The sequence below is a fragment of the Arvicanthis niloticus genome, chromosome 26 (assembly GCF_011762505.2).
Source record: "Arvicanthis niloticus isolate mArvNil1 chromosome 26, mArvNil1.pat.X, whole genome shotgun sequence".
NCBI classification, from domain to species: Eukaryota; Metazoa; Chordata; class Mammalia; order Rodentia; family Muridae; genus Arvicanthis; species Arvicanthis niloticus.
This window is the reverse complement of record NC_133434.1, coordinates 19,492,241-19,512,759: the sequence shown is the minus strand read 5'-3', so window position 1 is coordinate 19,512,759 and position 20,519 is coordinate 19,492,241.

The window sequence follows — 20,519 nt, the reverse complement described above, 5'->3', positions numbered from 1 at the left end:
ACATCATGGGGCTAAGAACAGAAACCAGCTGATCCTGAGAGACAAGGCTCTCATGAGCTCCCTGAACTGTCCAAGCAACAACCAGCTCAGAGCAGATCTCAGAATGGTTCATGGGCAGGGGAGTGAGCTTGCCTCATCTTTTCAATAGCGTCCAGAAAGGTCAAACCTGGCTGACAAGTGTTTCAGGAAAGTCACCACAGGTGTTGGGCTGAAGTGAGCTCAGACATGGTTCAGGAGGCTCAAAGCACTGTTAAGGACACAAGACTCTTAGGGGTAAGGACCCAAGTCAATAGATAAAAAGAAAATGGAAACATTGGTGCATGAGAAAGAGAGAAATCAGGAAGCCAGGGGTAAGGATCATGAATACATCAATGAAAATAACTAAAAGGGGAAAACCCAGGACAATGCTAATGAATGATCCCTACTGCCCAGGAAACAGGAAAAGACTCTCCAGAGATAGGCATCGGCAGTGTGTCTGTGGAAATGGCAGAATTGAGTATGCTGTAGCTTAGCTGTATCTCTTCAAACATCTAGTTGTTGCCAATGTGACATAAAGATGTTAAGGCCTTTAAGAGGCGATGAGGCCATGAAGTGATGGGATTGGGTTCTCTGAAAATGGCCTTGGAAGACATCCTTCTGCATGTCCTTCTGTTTTCTGCCATGTCCAGGGACTCAGGGTCACAGAGCCACCTTGGGACACAGCAGCCCACCACTTCTTTGATCTTAAACTTCTCGATCTTGAGAAATTAATACATTTCTATTTTGTACAAATTGCCCAGCTTGGGGTGTTATGTTAGAGTAGACCAAACACACCCACATAGAACTTTTGTCTCTTCTTCCTTCTACGGACAGTCCATGAAGCTGGAGAAGTAGCAGAATCCTACAAGGGGACTGAAGTGAGGAATGCATCAGCTCTTATTTGTGAATTTGAGACCCCGCCCCCTAAGCTGTCAATCAAAGCATCGCTAGACCTAAGCCATGCATCCATCTTTCAAGTTTAGAGCTAAGCAAGGTCCAACAAATATCTCAACTTCACAATCCATCAGATGGGGTTCCTGGTCCAGTGCACATGACTATGGAGTCCCTAACCCTCCATGTCTTCCTCATTGGGACTAATAGCAGGCAGTAGCCAGCCGTCTGTTCCTGCTACTCAAGACAAGACCAAGTAAAGAAAGCCTGCTAGAGCTATATACAGCAAACGTATAGTGGTTCTGTCTTCTGTGAAATTCCCTCTCATTTTCCAATAGAAAATAGCTCCTATTTGATCCACAGGTCTGCCGCCTCTCAGCGATCACCCAGATTTCAGCATCTCAGAAAACAGCCCAGATTAACCAATACCTCCCACCACCATGCCCCACCCTACAACTCTGAGTTATTTCTAGAGGTGGGCTTCAGAACTGAGGCCTGTCAGCCACTGTTTGAGAATACAATGGATTCAAGGTAGAAATTATGAAAATTAAAGCCTTATGCTTCTCTAGTGACTCTGAATAGAGTCAGACCCTCCTCTCCTAAAAGGTCTCCATGAAAACACATGGCAGTCCATCTTAAAGCTATTTTGACAATAGCTGCCTAGAGAATTTTTATATCTTAAAATAGCCTATCTGCCCAATCAGATCCTTGGCAATCAGCCAGCAGTGCCTCATGCAACCAGCCAACTTCTCATAAAATGTGAAGTTTGGACCTGAGATTGTTCTCAGAGATACACTATGCAAATATCCAGCTGGGTATCAGCAGAGCCCACAAATTTAAGTTGTGGAAAGCACAGTCACTGATGACCCAGAAGAAAAGTTCAGTGTCTGTCTCAAGCCAGATATCTGGTCCAGGCATCTTCCAAAGGACCCCCAATAGGACCTAGCTTGATCCTGGGAAGACACTTCATTCTTAGACTCAGATGAGTGGTCTTGAGCAAGTTCCTCTTCATAATATATATAACATCACCAACATCTTAGGGATACTACAAATGCCCAGAGAAAGAGAAGGTAAGGAGGGCCAGTCCTTCTAGCCTAGAAGACCAGCCTCTTGAGCTGTAACAGAGAAAGAAACATGAAGGAACTCAGCTCTTCCCACATAAGAAGCATGAGGAGTGAAGTTCATATAGACAACAAGCTACTATGATTGACAGCTATAGTTTGGCTATTCTATGAGCCCCCTGAACACAATATGTGAGAAACAGGCCCATGACTACCACCATGAGACATGGTTCTGATACATGGTTCCCAAGCATGTGATAGATTTGAACCAAATCTTTCCCCTAATGAGGCTGTACCTCCTAAATTGCCCCAAACAGCACCATTAAGCAGGAACCAGTGTCCACATACTTGAGTCTATAGGGGCTATTCTTATTCAAACTACTATAAACAGTTACTGCCATTAAGTATAGTAATGCTTATATATATATATAAGCAATATATATATATATGAGGGCTTTGTACATGCTAAGCGATTGCCCTTCCATGAAGCTATAACCCCTAACTTTTAAAAGTATTTAAGGATTTTTTATCAAGCTCCCATTAACACAGCTCAGGCTTTTGTTAACAGCTAATATTCAAGGTGAAACGAAGAGTTTTTCTTTTAACCATTTTCGTTTTACAATAAAGAAAAATGGCAACCTAAAGAAGTAAGTTGACCTGGCCAAAGTGATGGGCTTAAGCAATGCCAGGATAGGATTCAAACCTAATTATTCTTCTACAAAACTAGTACTTGGCCCAGGATGCCCTCAGTCCTCAGTAGCACATCACACACCAACCCACTTTGAACCAGGTAAGGCTCTCAAACATGCGAAATGTCCTGGGTAGACAGCAATGCAAATGCTCACCCTCCCTGATGGAGAGCCCCAGGTGGCCACTTCGCTCTGGAATGAGCCCAGCCTGATAAGAAGGCAAATTCCTGGTGCCCCGATGACTAAGGATGTTGAACATTTCTTTAAGTGTTTCTTGGACATTAGAGATTCCTCTGTTGAGAATTCTCTGTTTACCTCTGCATCCCACTTTTAAATTGGCTTATTTGGTTTCTTGTTGCTGAAATACAAATCAAAACAACTCTGAGATTCCACCTTATACCCATTAGAATGGCTAAGATAAAAAAAAAAAAAAAAAAAACCTCAAGCAACAGCACATGCTGGCACAGATGTGGAGCGGGGCGAACATGCCTCCATTGCCGGTGGGATAGCAAATCTGTACAACCACTACTTTGGATATTAATTTGGTGCTTTCTCAGAAAATTGGTTGTACCTCAAAATATAGTTCTACCTCAAGACTCAGCTATACCAATCCTGGGCATATACCCCTCAAAAACGTTCTATCATACCACAAGGACATTTGTTCAACTATGTTCATAATAGCTTTATTTGTAATAGCCAGAAACTGGAAAAAAAACCAAACAGATGCCCCTCAACCAAAAAATGGATAAAGAAAATGTGGTTTCTTTACACAATGGTATACTACTCAGCTACTAAAAATAAAGACAAAATTAAATTTTAAAATTGCAGGCAAATGGGTGGAACTAGAAAATAGCATTCTGAATGAGATAACCCAACCCTCCCCCCCAAATGTACTCACTTATAAGTGGATATTCACTATAAAGCAGAGGATACCCATGCTATAATTCGTAAACCCAAAGAAGCTAAGTAATAAGAAGGGCCAAGGAAGGATCTTGAGTCATCTGAGGTTGGTGGAGGGAACTGTGTAGGAGAGGGGATGGGAAGGGAAACGGGAAAGAGGATCAGGTGTGGGGAGAGCTGTGGAGAAAGGGCAGGAGAGTGAATGAAAATAGGAGGCTCATGAGGAAACATCTCTAGAATGTGCCAGAGACCTGGGATGGGGGGAGGCTCCAGAGAATCTATGGGTAATTGTAGCTGAGACTCCTAGCAGTGAGGTATATGAAGCCTGAAGTGGCCACCTCCTGTAGCCAAGTAGGACTTGAAATAGAGGGTTAAGGACACCAATCCACCCACAAAACCTTTGAACCAAAATTCCTCCTGTCTACAAGAAGTGCAGAAAGAAAGATAGAGCAGAGGCTGAGAGAATGGCCAACCAATGGCTGGCCCAACTTGATACTTATCCCATAAGCAAGAACCAATCCCTGATGCTATTAATAATACTCCGGTATGTTGCAGACAGGAGCCTAGCATAACTGTCCTCGGAGAGGCTCCACCAAGCAGCTGAACAAATAGATGCAGAGACCCACAGCCAAACATTAGGGAGCTCAGGGTGTCAGTTAGGGGAAAGGTTGAGGGGCCCAGAGGGGATAGGTAGGTTCCCTACAGAAAGAACAACAGACTCAACTAGCCTGAACCCTTGAGTGCTCCCACAGACTAAACCACCAACCAAAGAGCATACATAGACTGGACATAGCACACACACACACCCCAACACACACATACATGTAGCAGACATGCAGCTTGGTCTTCATGCAGGTTCCCCAACAACTGAAGCAAGGACTGTCCCTAACTCCGTTGCCTGCCTGTTTCCTGCTCTCCTAACTGGGCTGCCTTGTTTGGTCTCAGTGGGAAAGGATGTGCCTAGTCTTGCAGTGACTTAATGTACCAGAATGGGTTGGTATAGAGAGGAGGGCTCCCCCTTCTCAGAGGACAAGGAGAAGGAGGATAGAGGAAGGGCTGCATGAGGGAGGCACTGGGAAGAGTGGAAGGTTGCAGTCAGGATGTGAAGTGAATAAATAAATTAATGGAAAAAAGGAAACAGCAGACTCCGAAGCACATCCCTGTTACCTCTCAAAGCTCACCCTTCTTTCAAGGTCGGCTCAGCCCTGCCCTCGATGGTAGAGTTTCAAATGCGAACCCTAACCATCTTTACCTGTGTGATCTTGAGTGACTTGCTTCAAGCTTCTGAACCTTGGCACCCTTCTCTGGATGAAATGAAAACAAAATTGTCCACCTCCTAGGGATGTGAAGAATTGAGGGTCCTGTCCTGGATAAACTAAAAGACAGTACTCTTTCTTCCAAGAGTTTCCATTTTCCTGATCCCCTGCCTCACCCAGTTAGCATTTTCTTGAAGACTCAGCTTGGTTCTATTTAAAGTATCACTTTCCAATCAAAGATAGTTCTACTTACTTCTAGAATTCACTGAGCTAACAACCGTGGTTGGGCTTTCACTTAGCTCCATATAACTTCCCCCCTCCACAGACACAGCGTGTGGACTCTAATATGAACCCCCTGTCTTGGTGGGTTGGAACTCCCCAGTGTAGTAGCAACGCTGTTCAACATTCTTCAGTAGAGTCTTAAATGGTAGTGTGCTACATCATTGTGTTTTATATCCGGACAAAATGGAACAGGCTCTGCTTATGTTTACTCTGCAGGTAATTGAGTCTTACGTAGTTAAATGAAGTACTCAAAGGTACAGCATATGAGGAAAGTAAACCAGGCTCTAAACCTACAACTGTCCAACTCTGAAACTCTTTATTTTAACCATTCAATATCTTCATGCCAGTTACGTGGTCAGGGCCCATTCCCCTGGCAGAACAGAGTGTGCCCTCAGAACAGAAGAAAATAAATAGACAAGGAAACACCAAAATAAGCTCTGGGGGGACAGGGCTGGGGCTGTCTTCTTCTATTGCCTAGGACTGACCCAACTCCCCTCTGAGCCACAGCCTAGTTCATTCCTAACAGACACACACAGGAACTGGTGTGAGATTCAAAAGCAAAACAAACAAAAGTTTCTTATTAAGATTTTCTCCTTGAATACTTCCTTCTCCAACAGCCAACAATGACCACCAGATGCAAAAGGCTCCATTTCTATAGGAAAAAAAATAATAACCTCGATTTTGAGCTCTTAGTTGTAAAGGAAGAAAGTGCTCACTTTAGAGTATTAATTCCACCTGTCTGTTACACCTCAAATTAAAACCATTTGCATACTTGCTAGAGGGTTTTATTAATTCTGAAATTCCTCTATTATAACTTGAAAGCCAAAAAGGAAAAAAAAAAAATAACATGGAAGCCAGTCCAGACTCGTTCCTGGGAGATGCAGCTGAAATGTACAGGACTCCACCTCTGTGATTGTGGGTGCTTTCCCTGAAGACTGTGCCTGTGGTCTGGTTCTTGGCTCAGGCTGGTTTCTTCTACCCAGGCTTCGGGAAAGGAGCCTGACTTGGCTCTGTCAGGGCTGCTAAGCCCTAGCCCCCAAGCTCAGGACTGGCTGCTGTCTGGCTGCTCTGCCTCCTTCCTGAAGCTTGTAGATCCCAAGAAGTCTTGGGAGAAGGTGGTCTCAGGACCTGTATCACACTCAAGAAGTGACTCTGGGGAGCAGAAAGCAGGAGCTTAATTAATCGCCTCTCACTGAGCTAAGCAGAAGCTCAGACTTCAGTATGGCCACCTCCAGGACAGGAAGCTCACTTACCTCTATCGAGAGACCCTGATTTCCCTCAAACATGGTATAACAATCCTTTAAGTGTTATCAGCTTTTAAAACCAGTTTGGAGAAGCATTGTCAGTGTCTATTAAATTTTTTCATTTGCGTGTTCTATCACACAGCAATTCCGCTTTCCTTCAAAAATGTTCATCTGAGTACACAAGGAACTTTGTCCAAGGATCTTCACTGAAGCATAATGATCATGGATTACAACATGGATTGACCAGAAACAGGGAACCAGAGCACATTCCTGGTGTGAAATGTGGGGCTGTAACATAAAGCAATGAAAGAGACAGCGTAGAGGCATGAGAAGAGGGTCAGGATGGATTGTGACAGGAAAGTAATGTCAAAATAGCATCCACATGTGTGGTTCCATTTATCACAGAACAGCAGGAGAGGCTATGTGAGGCACATAGGTATGTGTGTGTTAAAGTGGAGGGAAAGAAATTAGATACAAACCAACAAACTCAGTTACTCACAGGGTGGGGAAAAGCAGCAGGAAATAGGGATTGTTCCTCAGGGGCATTGCAGCCTTTTCTGAGTACCATCTTTTTAAAAGAATTGTGTATTTATGCATTCCTTTTGTGGTTGTAGTGAATATAAAATAAAGTCGTTGGAGATGGAGAGACGTCAGTGGTTAAGAGCACTGGCTGTTTTCCCAGAGGACCCAGGTCAGATTCCCAGCATCCACATTGGAGCTCACAACTGTCTGTCATTTCAGTTCCAGGGGATCTGAAACCCCTTTTTGTTCCCATGGGCACTGCATGTATTGGTGCACAGTGGTACATGTAGACCGAAGACTCACATACATAAAAATAATAAATAATAAAAATAATCCAAAATATTTTTAAATGATGTTCTTTTAGTTCTTTCCACTTGAAAAGTGGTAGCACACGGTAGCCGAGGAAGCAGTGCAGACTCAGGTCACTCTTGGTTCTCATCCCAACCTGGTCACTGAATGGCTTCTGACCTTAAATGATTGTTGTAGGGCTTATGTATGTCTCTTGACCTTCAACCATCAAATTAAGTTACTCAAATAATAAAACTCCTGAAAATACGAAATGATGGATAAAGCCCTAAACCCTTTGCTCAGAACACATAGATCAATAACTATTGGCATCACTGATTCCTTAAGTCCCTCAAGGAAGTGTGCTTTGAGATCCAGCATGGCAGAAAGCTGTTGGGGATCGTGGAGTATCATCACAGCTCCAAGAGTTCTACTAGAGGGATAATGAGAGATTATCCTCATACCACAAAACAAATGCACAATGTGTCTACACACACACACACACACACACACACACACACACACACCTCACACATACACTGACATACCCATGCTCATACATTCATACCATGAGAGAAGATATGGACAATCAGAGGATATTTGCCAGGCAATTTAGGTAGGAAATAGGGCTATATACTTGGATTTTGAGATCCGAGGACACATGCATCAGAAAGCCAGGTTTCAGTGCAGACCATCTAGTTCTGCCCTAGTTTAGCAGAATCTTCTTAGCTCTGAAATCAGGAGATCCACTCCCAGGGAGAGCAGATCCCTAGAAAGAATCATTTGGAGGAAGACAGGGGCAAATTTCTGTGAGGCCTTCACTTGCTTGACTCGGAGCACTAGCTGGGTAGAGTAGGTAGACAGAACAATGGGAACAATAAGAAGGACTAGAAAGGTCAAGTTGGAAAGTAAGGACTAAACTTTCCAGCTATTCTCCCTCTTATCCAAGCACAGATATAAATTTCCAACATTCTATTAAAGATACAGGGACCTGGAATACTGTATAGCCCAACACATTCATCTGAAACCCCATAACTGACTCTGAGAAAAACAGAGATGTAACTTGCCCTTAAGGCTCTTGCCAGGGACTTTCCTTGGCTCCCAACAAGAGCCTGCAAACTCAAGTCCTAAGTGTGGCTTTGAGAGTGGAATCCTGTGTATCCTGATTAAATATTGACAATAGCTCTTCAGGAATCATCTAGAGTCAATGGAAAACCCAGTCCCCAAAGAGCTACATAAGTAAAATTTATCCCTATATGACAACCATCGATGCTGTCATAGATAAGCATCCTTTGGGTCCCTTTAAGATCTAAATCCACACTCAACAAAATCAGCTTTATAAAATTTTAGGTGCCCAAACAAGTCTCCTTCAAACATCTGAGGTATATGGTGAAAAGATAGTATCACCTGTAGAACCCAATTCATTACTCATTAACTCTTACCAGCAGGTTAACTTGTAGGTTGGGAAGAGGGTTTGGGAAGGCTCCTTGGTGTCTGAATCTTCCAAATATTACATGCCTCCTGGACCAGAGGTGCACCACTAGTGCAAGGACAACCAAGAGTCCTCAAGGAAAGAATCAGCCTAAAGTGATGTTTCAACACCAAAAAGCAACATGCCTTACAGGTTCTTCTGTGTCATCCTTGACTCCAACCTCTTCATGTTTTCTTCCAGGAAACACAGTAGGTCCTTATTCAAGATTCCAGTCCATCTTCATTTCCACCAAAGAAACAAGTTTAAAATGTTATCTTCTCCCTGAAGATGAGGAAGGGATGACTACTGTCCTAGGTAACCAGACACGGATAATATTGGGGGTAAAAAGATTAAATAGGAGGCAGGGGACTGAAGAGACAAAGGAATGTGGGTTAACCAAAATGAAGGTTGTGTGAAAAGTCATATGGAAATTTACTATCTTATAACCCAGTTAAAGTATGTAAGAGAGATATTGAAGTGGCATAGTCTGTATGATTAAATAATGCTACTCTTAGAAGCAATGGGTCACTAAACAAAACTCCCAGTGCCAGGTATGCCAGATATGGGATGCCTTCTATAAGAATTGTGGTCAGGAAGGTCCCTAAAACAATACAGTCTAATCAGTCTTCCTCATTACACACCCAAACAAGAGAATATGACCCTATAGCTGAAGACATCTCACATCTCTGAGAAAACAAGTTGTAACTGATCTGTAGACTTTTACCCCAATTCTTTAAAGTGCTGGGAGGGACTATGAAGGTTTCTAGGGGGTCAAGAAGCATCAATGGTCTTAGCTAGCTGTGAACCTTATGAACTATGAAACCAGCAGGCTAGGCAAGATGTGTCCACCTGAGCAACACTTGTACAGCTGTTATGGGGACAACCAAATACTCTGGTTGGACTAAGAACTGTTCCACAGGATAGAATCCATGCCTGTACTGTAAACCAGTTAATAATCTATGTCTGGACAGGTCAAAGGCCCAACATGAAACTTCTTACTGCTGTTTTGCTAAACTGAAAAGAATTGAATTGCCATCTTAATGTCTTCTTCTACCCATAAACAAAAGCTACTCTCAGCCTTAGTTAGAGAAGTCTCTATTTGCAGTGAATGTAGAGATTCATAGTTGCCCAAGATGCCATGATAAGTGACAGAAGAGAGTTCAGCCCTAAATAAGGCATCCTTACCACACCCTCTGAGGCGCAGGGAACAATGCAGAGAAGACTATGAGAGGAATGTAAAAGCTGGAAGACAAGGAGAGGGGCTGAGATGTGTCATCCTCTGGGCACAACATAGGCATTGCAATCATGAATTCACAATGGTCGCAGTTACTGCGACTGGGCCTGTAGAAGACTGTTCTGTCAATAATCAGTCATGGATGAGGGAAAGAATTGTAGAGTCCCATGATTTACAATGAAATGTTGGTTGAGGATGCTGGGAGAGGATTCTCCAACAAGATCAGATCTCCTAGTAGTGTCCCTCCTGGGACTTATAGGAGCCATTGTCATTCAAACCACCATGACTGATAAGTTTTCATGGACTGATTGAGTTCAGTGAGAAGCTGGATTTAGATAGAAGTGAGGTTGGTTCCTTCCCCATTTCAGACCCAAGTATGCTTGCGTCACAGTGTTCTCTAAGGACCCTTGTCTTGGGATGGGCTGCCTACTGCTAACTCTGACAGGGAGGAGAATAACAAATTACCACAAGAATAAAGACACTGTGCCCTTGAGAACAGCTAGAGGGTAAACCACTTCCGACAGAGGGCAACACTATTTCTCCCCTGCTATAACAATGCCTGTGTAGAGAAAGAGAGGTCAGAAGTTCAGTCATGGAAGTCATCCATAAGGAGAAAAGGCTTAATTAGAAACCTCAGACAACCTTTTCAACTTCTCTAGTCAGTTTCTGTCTCATATTGTGAGCACCCAATTTGGTGATGTAAGTTCTGTCTGCTGCTATTTGTGCTTTATTTGGAAGCCTCATCCAAGAGGCTATTTGTGCTTTATTTGGAAGCCTCCTCATCCAAGGGGACACCTGCTCTCTTAGAGACTCTTAGCTGGGAACTCCACCCGGCTGTCTTCACAGAGTTTCCCCAGTTAGTATTTGCTGCGGGTTTGTAACCCTCCAAGTCTGTGCTTAGCTTTCTGTGATTAGCTATTCTTTTAGTTGGAATTCTCACTCAGGGGAAAACTGCTTTGCCAAGGACCCTTCTCTCTATCAAGAACTCTAGCTGACTGTCAGTCTACAGCTTCATCTGTCAATTTCTGCTGGATCTTTAGAGCAGCACTTAATCTATGTACCTATCTATCTATCTATCTATCTATCTACTTATCTCTCTACCTATTTATCTTTTTTTTTTTTACCTTGGCTTACTTTATATTTAATAAACTCACTCATTCAAAATTACCATGTGGCTATTGTAGATATTAGACTGTACAAAACACAAGGTTTCTGTAGAGAGGAAAAACAATCAGAGACACAAATGCACCCCACTAAGCCTTCTGTCTGGATGGTCTCTAAGATTCTTCTGGTAGGACCTCTGGCTCAACAGCTTTCCTCTCCACACTGCAACAGCTAACAGATATGAGGTCATGGAGATTTCATATGGACAGACATACAGACACCCCTGAGAGAGTGCCAGAGCTTAGGAAGGAACCACATATACCAAGACCATTATAGACGATCTTCTGCTTACTCATCAGATTCCACATGCTCCACAGATAACTCACTCAAGGAACATGGTTTTAGTGTTTTGGTGTGTTGTTGTTGTTCTGTTTTCATCATTGTCATTACAGCCACTAGTTGTGAAAGACATTGGTGCCCAGACTCCATGTTTTGCATGTATCATCTAATCCATTTTTAAGGTAATCCCTTCAGGATATGTTTTATAGATGGTGAGAGTTGACCATAAGGATGTTATGCATGGGTTTTGACATCAGATGTTTGTGAATAGGGTATGTTACAGGAACTGGTGAGGTGACCACTTCATGGTATGGTTAAAGGGAAGGCTTTTATTGTAGATAAAAGAGAAAAAAATATCGTGTCCACCAAATGGTATAAAACAAGGTTTGACTTGCTATCTCTATGACCATGTAGCTCATGGTCATGGCCAGTTAGCCACCAGAGATAGGGTTTTGAGGATGCATCAGGGTGAAATAGTTCATATCTGTTGAATGTTTATGTAGAGTGAAAAATTATAAAGGCCATCTTATGAAATATGTGTAAATTTTTCGCCTTAGACCTTGGGCAGAAAACTACCTGCCAGCAGGTTTGGGTCCATCTAATTAGTTACAGAGGAGGGGGGAGTTACAGTACAAAGGCCTGTTAAGAACATCCCAGAAACTGACTGGCCAAGGGAAGAACTACACCCTGCCCCATGGTACGGCCTACTAGTGTTCAAAAAAGGTAAAACAACCAATCCTGTGCACCCGCGCGAAAGTTCGATTTTTCCCTACCCCGCCCATATATAAGCGCTATGCCCCTGAGCCACGAGGTCAGTCCCTCTATCCCCTATGTGAGATATGGGGATATGGGCTGGCCCAGAGCTCTGATTTAATAAACCACCTCATGTGCTTTACAGCAAGACGGTCTCTCGTGTGTCCTTTGGGTGCGTGCTATCCTGTGACTTAAGTGGACCCCTTATCTTAAATAATAAGATGCTTTCTGGAATCACGGAAGATGACTTTGTATATTTATGCTGTCAGAAACCTCAAAAGAAGCAATAGATGAAGTGAGACTGAAAACTTAGCCTTTTATAGATCACTCAACTCCTGACTGTATCCCTAATCCCATCTGCTAAGAAAAAATAAGAGTCACCTCCAAGATGAGATTCATGGCAGATAGAACTGTAAGGACTTTGGGGGCCTTTGTGGAAGATAGAAAAAGGTATTCTCTTAAAATATTCCCAGGATGTACCTCAGCTGGAGTTGGTTTGCATTGGGATCTCAGGAACTGTGCCTTCCAGGAGGTAGGTCCACAGTATGCAAATTATTTGTTTCCAGATTCTTCAGAAACTACCAATCGAGGCAAGTTGGAGACTGCCGAACTATTTATTTTTTTTCTATCCATCTACAAAACAAAAGCTGACATACAGGGGGAGTTGAGAGATTAGCTGGTTGTCCCTGCCCTGCAGGGTTTAGGAACCAATGTCTACCCTATGTTCTGAAGGGGTCAGTGAATTCTACATAGTTCATTCTTAGGGCTCTCTAGAAACAGAGTGACCACTTCCAAGGGCCTTTTTCAGGTCATTTACTCTGACTGGCCAAATGGTTGAAGATTTTTTTGGGAAGATGGTCTTTGAACTGGACATTGGAGATAAATCATCACGGAGCAAGGCTATGTCAAAGGCCTTCCAGGGGTGGGAAGTTATTTTAAAACATCAAGTAATTGAAGTAAAAATTGAAAGGTTGAGTTCAGTGACAACCAAAGGGACCGTACAGTTTTGTTAGGAAAAAATAAGGTAACAAAAATGGGAATGTTTAATAAAATCACAAGTTCATGTCTAGGCATCATAAAACTCAGCATCTGAATGAGAAAACAGAAAATAAACAAAAACTACTATTCAGTTCCCTGGCTAAATCCCCTTTCTGATAGGCACAGAACATTTAAGAGTAGGAGATAAGATTTAGACAAATAAAAACCCAATTGCTAATTCACAAAAATCAGCACCCTTCCTATATACCAATGAAAGGCTGAGAAAGGCATCAGGGAAACTGCACCTTTCACAATAGCCTCAAATCAAATAATGTAGAATATCTTGGGGTTGCTCTAACCAATCAAGTGAAAGACTTGTACAGCAAAAACTTCAAGTCTTTGAAGAAAGAAATTAAATAAGATATCAGAAGATGTATTGGTATAGTGAAAATGGCTATCCTTCTGTGATGGCTATTCCTGGTTGTCAGCTTGTCTCCATCTGGAATGAACTACAATCCAGAAATGGAAGGCACACCTGTGATTCAGATCTTGAAGCTGGAAGACAGAGGTTTCTGGCCCGGATCTTGACATGGAGATCTTGAGAAATAGTGGCCATGAAAAGCTTAGGCCTGGGTAAGGTAGTACATGCCTTTAATCCCAGGAGACTGAGGCAAGCAGATCTCTGGGTTGAAGGTCAGCCTAGGACAAAGTAAGTTCCAGATCCAGGTATAGCAGTACACACTTTTAATCTGAGCCACATCTGCTGGAGGCTTACATAAGGACATTGGAAGAAGGAAGACTCACTCTTCTTCCCTGCTTGGACTTACTTGCAAGCACATCTGTTGGAACCTACTTCAGGATTCCAGCTTATACAGAACACCAGCCGAAACAACTAGCCTTGCAGTTAGTACAAGTTGAACTACTAGATTCTTGGATTTCCCATTCACAGCTTCCCATTGTTGGGTTAGTCAGATTACAGACTGAAAGTCATTACAATAAATTCCCTTAATATATAGAGACATTCCATGCGTTCTGTAACTCTAGAGAACTCTGACTAATACACCTACCAAAAGCAATCTACAGATTCAATGCAATCCCCAGCAGAATTCCAACATAATACTTCACAGAAATTGAAAGAACAATTTTCAGCTTAGTGTAGAAGCATAAAAAATCCAAAATAGCTCAAACAGTCCTGACCAGTAAAAGAAGATTCTAGAGGTACCACCACCCGAATCTCAAACTGCATTACAGTACTACTATTTAGTAGTTGTAGCAGTAGTAGCAGTAGTAGTATCATAGTAATAGAAGTACCATGATATTGGCCCCAAAACATTTTGGTCAATGGAATTAAATTGAAGTCCCAGTCATAAGTCCACACACCTATGGACATAATTTTTAATAAAGTAGCCAGAAACACACTGTTACGGTTTGTATATGCTCAGCCCAGGGAGTGGCACTATTAGAAGGTTTGGCCTTTTTGGAGTAGGCGTGTCCTTGTTGGAGTAGGTGTTTCACTGTGGGAGTGGGCTTTAATATCCTAGTCCTAGCTGCCTAGAAGTTAGTATTCTGCTAGCAGCCTTCAGATGAAGATGTAGAACTCTCAGCTCTGCTTTCATCATGCCCTGCCTAGACACCGTCATACTCCCACATTGATGATAATGGACTGAATCTCTGAACCTGTAAACCAGCCCCAATTAAATGATGTTTTTATAAGAGTTGCCTTGGTCATAGTGTCTGTTCATAGCAGTAAAACCTAAACTAAGACAAAAATACTGGGGGAAAAAAAGATAGCATCTTCAACAAATAGTATTGTTCAAACTAGAATGGCTGCCTGTAGAAGAATCCAAATAGATCCATACTTAACACCCTGCACAGCCGGGTGTTGGTGGTGCACGCCTTTAATCCCAGCACTTGGGAGGCAGAGGCAGGAGGCTTTCTGAGTTCGAGGCCAGCCTGGTCTACAGAGTGAGTTCTAGGACAGCCAGGACTACACAGAGAAACCCTGTCTCGAAAAAAAAAGAAAAAAAAAAAAAAAAAAAAAAACCACCCTGCACAAAACTCAGCTCCAGTTATATCAAAGACCTCAACATAAGACAAGATGCACTGAATCTAATAGAATAGAAAGTAAAAACCAGTCTTGAATTCATTCACACTTTCTGAACAGAAAACCAACAACACAAGCGCTAACAACAACAATTAATAAATCAAACTTTGTGAAACTGAAGGCAAAAGGAGCCATCATTCAGACAAAACAGCAGGCTCTAAAATGGGGAAATATTTTTAGCAACTACACAGAGAGGGCTAATATCTAAGTAACCTAATTAAAGAACGCATATGGATCTAAATAGAGAGTTTTCAAAGAGGAAACTCAAATGGCTTGAGAAATGCTTAAGTAAATGTTCAACATCCTTAGTCATCAGGAAAATGCAAATCAAAACTACTTTGAGATTTTATCTTACACTGATCTAAATAGCCAAGATCAATAAAACAAATGACAGTTCATGCTGGAGAGGATACAGAGTAAGGAGAACATTCATCCATTGCTGGTAGGAGTGCCAGCTTGTACAGCCTCTACGGAAAGCAGTGTGGCAGTTCCTCAGGACACTGGGAATAGATCTACCTCAAGGTCCAGCTGTACCATTTTTGAGCATATACCCAAAGGATGCTTCATCCTACTCTAGAGACGACACTTGTTCAACCATGTTCATTGCTATTCTGAAATAGCCAGAAATTAGAAACAAACTAAGTGTCCATCAATGGACAAATAGATAAAGAAAATGTGGTACATTTACACAATAGAGTATTACTCATCTGTTAAAAAAATGAAATCATGGAATTCACAGGTAAACGAATAGAGCTAGGAAAAATCATCCTGAGTGAAGTAACCCAGCCCCAGAAAGACAAATATGGTGTGTATTTGCTTGTATGCGGATGTTAAATCTCCAATAAGCAAGTTACAATTTATATAATGATAGAGGATAGGTCTAAAGTAAAGGAACAGTAGGAAGGAAGGAATCTGCCTGGGGAGGGGAAATAGATGGTTGGGGTACAGAAACAGGAGGATCAAATGAAGATGTGAAAGAAAGAGGGGTAAGGAAGGGACAGAGAGAGGCAGCTAAAACTAAGGGCAATTTGAAGAGTCTTATAAAATCCCAATACAGTAGAATCTTCCTAAATATAAACATATATAAAGGTGTTCTAAATGAAATCACCAAATAATGGGGGAGACAGAGCCCCAAGTAGACATCTCTCATCACTAAATGAAACCTTCAGTTCTGGGGATGGGTTACATCCAGTCAAATTGTTGGCCAAAGGGGTATCATGAGAACCCCTATATCATAAAGGTTGTTGGTCACTCTCCACAAACTGACGGTAAGGCCCTGTTGCTGAAGATACCTACACAACTGGTTGAACACAAAAAAGCCAAGCTGGTGCCCATCTAGAGCCTTTACATGTAAATTAAATGGTTATTATGTTCTGTATATATTAGCACTAGGGAATTAATATAATGGAAATCATTCCTTAACCAGCTCTTTCGCAAATAACCACACAGAAACCTTTTAATGTTTCAAAGCCTTGTGCCTTAGCTGGGCAGATTCTCAACTAGCTCATCTAAGTTAACCCGACTACCCAGCCCCATCCAACCACGTGGCTAGCTATTTCTTCCAGGCCTGTGATCGCATCCATCTCCCATCATGTCTACTGGTGACCAGGCCCTCCCTCTTCCTTTTTCCCAGAGTTTCTTTCTTTTCCTCAGGAAGTCCCACCTTCCACTTCCTGTCCAGCTAACTAGCCATCAGATTTTTCATTAAATCCAATCAGAGAATGCCTTAAGTAGGTGAGGAAGGACAGAAACACAATTTCACATGGCATACCCCAGCATTCACACCTATGGACTAGTGTTCATGGTAATGAAAGGTATTCTGCATGCTACCACAGGACAAAGGCAAAATATAGACCCAGTTACAAACCCTGTGATCACAATGCTGACCTTACTGTGCAATATACAAAACTTGTGGGAGTAACCAACCAATATCTGATTGGATTTAAAGCCCAGTCCATGAGATAAAACTCATTCCCAACACTATCTGGTGGCCAAGTACCTGAGACCAGATAGGGCAGGGAACTAGAGGAAAACCAGATCCTACTGTTATGCTAAAGGAATATGGCCATAAAATGACTCCTAACTATATTCTGCTGTACTCTTGCTCAACCATCATAAGAAAAGCTTTCTACTACAGTAGATAGGAACAGATACAGAGACTCACAGCTGGACAATGTGCAGAATGAAAGACCATGGATACTCAGTCTTAAATAGGATATCTTAATCAAACACTTCCCCTTGGGGCTCAGGGGACTACATAGAAGAGGGAACCAACACAAACAAACTCAGTGCCATCTTCGGAGGTTCTCTGTCTCATGTTTTGTCAGGGCCTTTTGTTTTTGTTTTTTGCTTTAGAGTCCTTTGCATAAATACTACGGCTTCCACTTTTGTGTTTTTACGAGACTCCTGTGTGTGTGAATGTGTGTGTCACTGTATCTATATGTGTTTCTTATGCTTTTTCTATGACCTTTGCTTCTGTTTGTTTGTTGTTTTACCATTATTATTTAGATGTCTGTTTTCTAATAAGAGACAGAAAGTGTGTGTATTCAGATGTGTGGAGGACCTCAGAAGAGTTGGGGGAAGGAAAACTGTAATAAGAGCATATTACATGAAGAAAAACCATTTTCAATGAAAGAAAACGTAAAACATAAAAACTCAATTGCTATTTTTATAACGGAGCTCCTGGGTCAGCTGAAAGAAGTGAGCCCCAGGTGGACGCATAGCTTATCCACCTAGGACTTAGAATCCCAGGTGAGCAACAGAGACAGGCTCCTCCAGGGAATGAATCTAGAAACAGCAGATTCTTGAGGCTTACATGAGAAGGGCTATGGAAACATGGGGTAGGCAGCCAACAATAGATCATCTTACCCATCTTCCCTCTAAGTCCAGGCAAAAGCACAACATACATAGCACAGTGAGGATGATTTGCTAGTCTCTTTATGTGTATGTGACGTCACAACAGTATTCTCCTGGAATGAGCTCAGTGATTCCTCACTTCCTATCCCTAACAAGGTCTCCAGAGCTTTGTGAGCTACCCAGAAACCCTTTCTCTTTAGCCTGGGAGTGAAGCTCAGGTCACTTGTGTCTTCAGATGAATGATCATCTTCTCTGCATCATGAGCAACAAGAAAATTAAGAATAAGTTAAACCTCAAATTACTAGTGTAAAAGAAATAATAAATGCCACAGTGAAAATAAGTTAAACAAACTTAAAAAAAAAACCCAGATGAACGAACTAAAGACTTGTGCTTCAGAAAGACAAAATCAACAAACTCTGATACCAGAGAAAAAGGATAAAGAAAACTCAAAATCACAAATGGACAAGGAGGCATAGAACTCACACCACAGAGTTCTGTAATGATATGTAAACTATCATTACAGATTGCCATGTGCCCCCATTCTTCTCATTTATATTTTTTAGAGAATTTTAAATTCTCTGGATTTTTATCATTTTCCCCCTTTCTGTCCTCCCTCCAATTCCTTCCATGCCTGCCTCTTCGCTTCTTCTCAGAATTCATGGCCTCTTCTTTAATTATTATTATTACACACACACACACACACACACACACGCACACACACACACACACACACACAGTCTTCTGAGACACTAAGGCCATTTAGTGTTGCTCTCTAGAGCTGACTACTGTGTCTTAGATAAACACCTGGGGAGATGGTCCCTGGAGAAGACGGACTCTCCCTATTTCTGCCGTCACTGACACGGTAGCTCATCATCTAGGAAAGGGTATGCAAATACATTAGACAACTTAAAAGAAACTCTCAAATGTGTGGAAAGAAATAAATAGAAAATCTAAGTAGATCAATCATCAATCACAAAATGGGACCAGTCATACAAAGTCTCCCAGAGCATACAGCTTCATTATTGAGGTTTACTGAATACCAATTTTCTGTTATTCAAAAAAAAATAAAAATAAAAAACTTAGACCTGTGCAGGTCTTATACATAAAGAATGGGTGTGGAATTGGGTGGGTAGGAGGTGGGGAAAATTTGGAAGGAGCTTAGTGAGGGGAAATTGTGATCACAACACATTGTATGAAAAGTGTGTGTGTGTGTGTGTTGCTTTTACAAAACAAGGTTTTTTCTTTGTAGCCTTGGCTGTCCTGGAACTCACTCTGTAGACCAGGCTGGCCTCGAACTCAGAGATCTGCCTGCCTCTGCCTCCCAAGTATAGATAAAAGACATGTGCCACCATAGCCCAGGAGAACATCTATTTTTAAGTTTAAAGGGGATAAAAGAGGAAGCTGCAGTAGTTTGGATGGGAATTCCCCCCACCACCTCCTGTAGGCTCATAAATTGGAGTACTTGGCCCTCAACTGGTGGGATTGTTTAGGAAGGATTAGGAGGTGTGGCCATGGTGGAGGAGGTGTGTCACTGGGGCTGAGCTTTGAGGTTTCAAAAGACTTGTGCCATTCCCAGTCACAAACATATACACACTGCACACAAGTACACACATACTGAAAAAAGATGTTTGGATGTAAAGTCTTCAAGTCTTCAAGACAAATGGGCACTAGCAAAACTGGAAACTCACCCATCAATTTCAAAATAAAGCATTTGCATGGAACTGAAGGAAGGGATTTCGTGATGGTTTTCCTTAATTTCCTAGCATAGCCAATGGTACACTGTTTTTATTTGAATATAAATATCATCCTATGACATCATTTTCAGTTATAGCATACATTCAAAGTACCAAAATCAAATGAAGTTGAAACCTACTTCATAACAACACTATGTATACCATCAGTACATATAATGATAAATGGTTAAATTATGATAAATTTTAATGGGTTGAATGAATGAATAAAACCTCTCCCATAGTACCCAGAGTTGAAGAACTGACAAACAGGTTTAAGGACACCAGCTAATGGATGGTTCTCTCCAAACATGCAGAGAAAACATTTGGAACATTTGGGCAGTATTCTGTGTCTTTATTCCACTAAGAAAGCTGCCATAACAATCAATTAACAAGTATCCACATCAGCTTTTAGGAACAGCTGACAGAAAACCTCTGAAATTAACCCCAGTTCAACAGGGATTCTCTGAGGTTCTTGCAGATTAAGTAAACAATTTTTTAAAAAGGTAGCTATATTTTCTGGTGTCAAAAACCTAATGTTTGGTAATAGAGGCTGAGGAGATGACTGTCAGCCAACGCTTACTGTGCAAGGCTGAGAACTCCAGATCAGATTCCAGAACCCTCGGAAAAAGTCAAGTCAAGCTTCGTGCACCTATAATCCTAGCACTGAAGAAGCAGAGACACTTGGATTGCTGAAACTTTCTGGCCAGCTACTCTGGCTGATTCCGTGAAGACCAGCTTCCCTGAGAATCTGTCACATAATTATAAAGTGGAAAGAAATTAAGGAAGACACGTGACATTG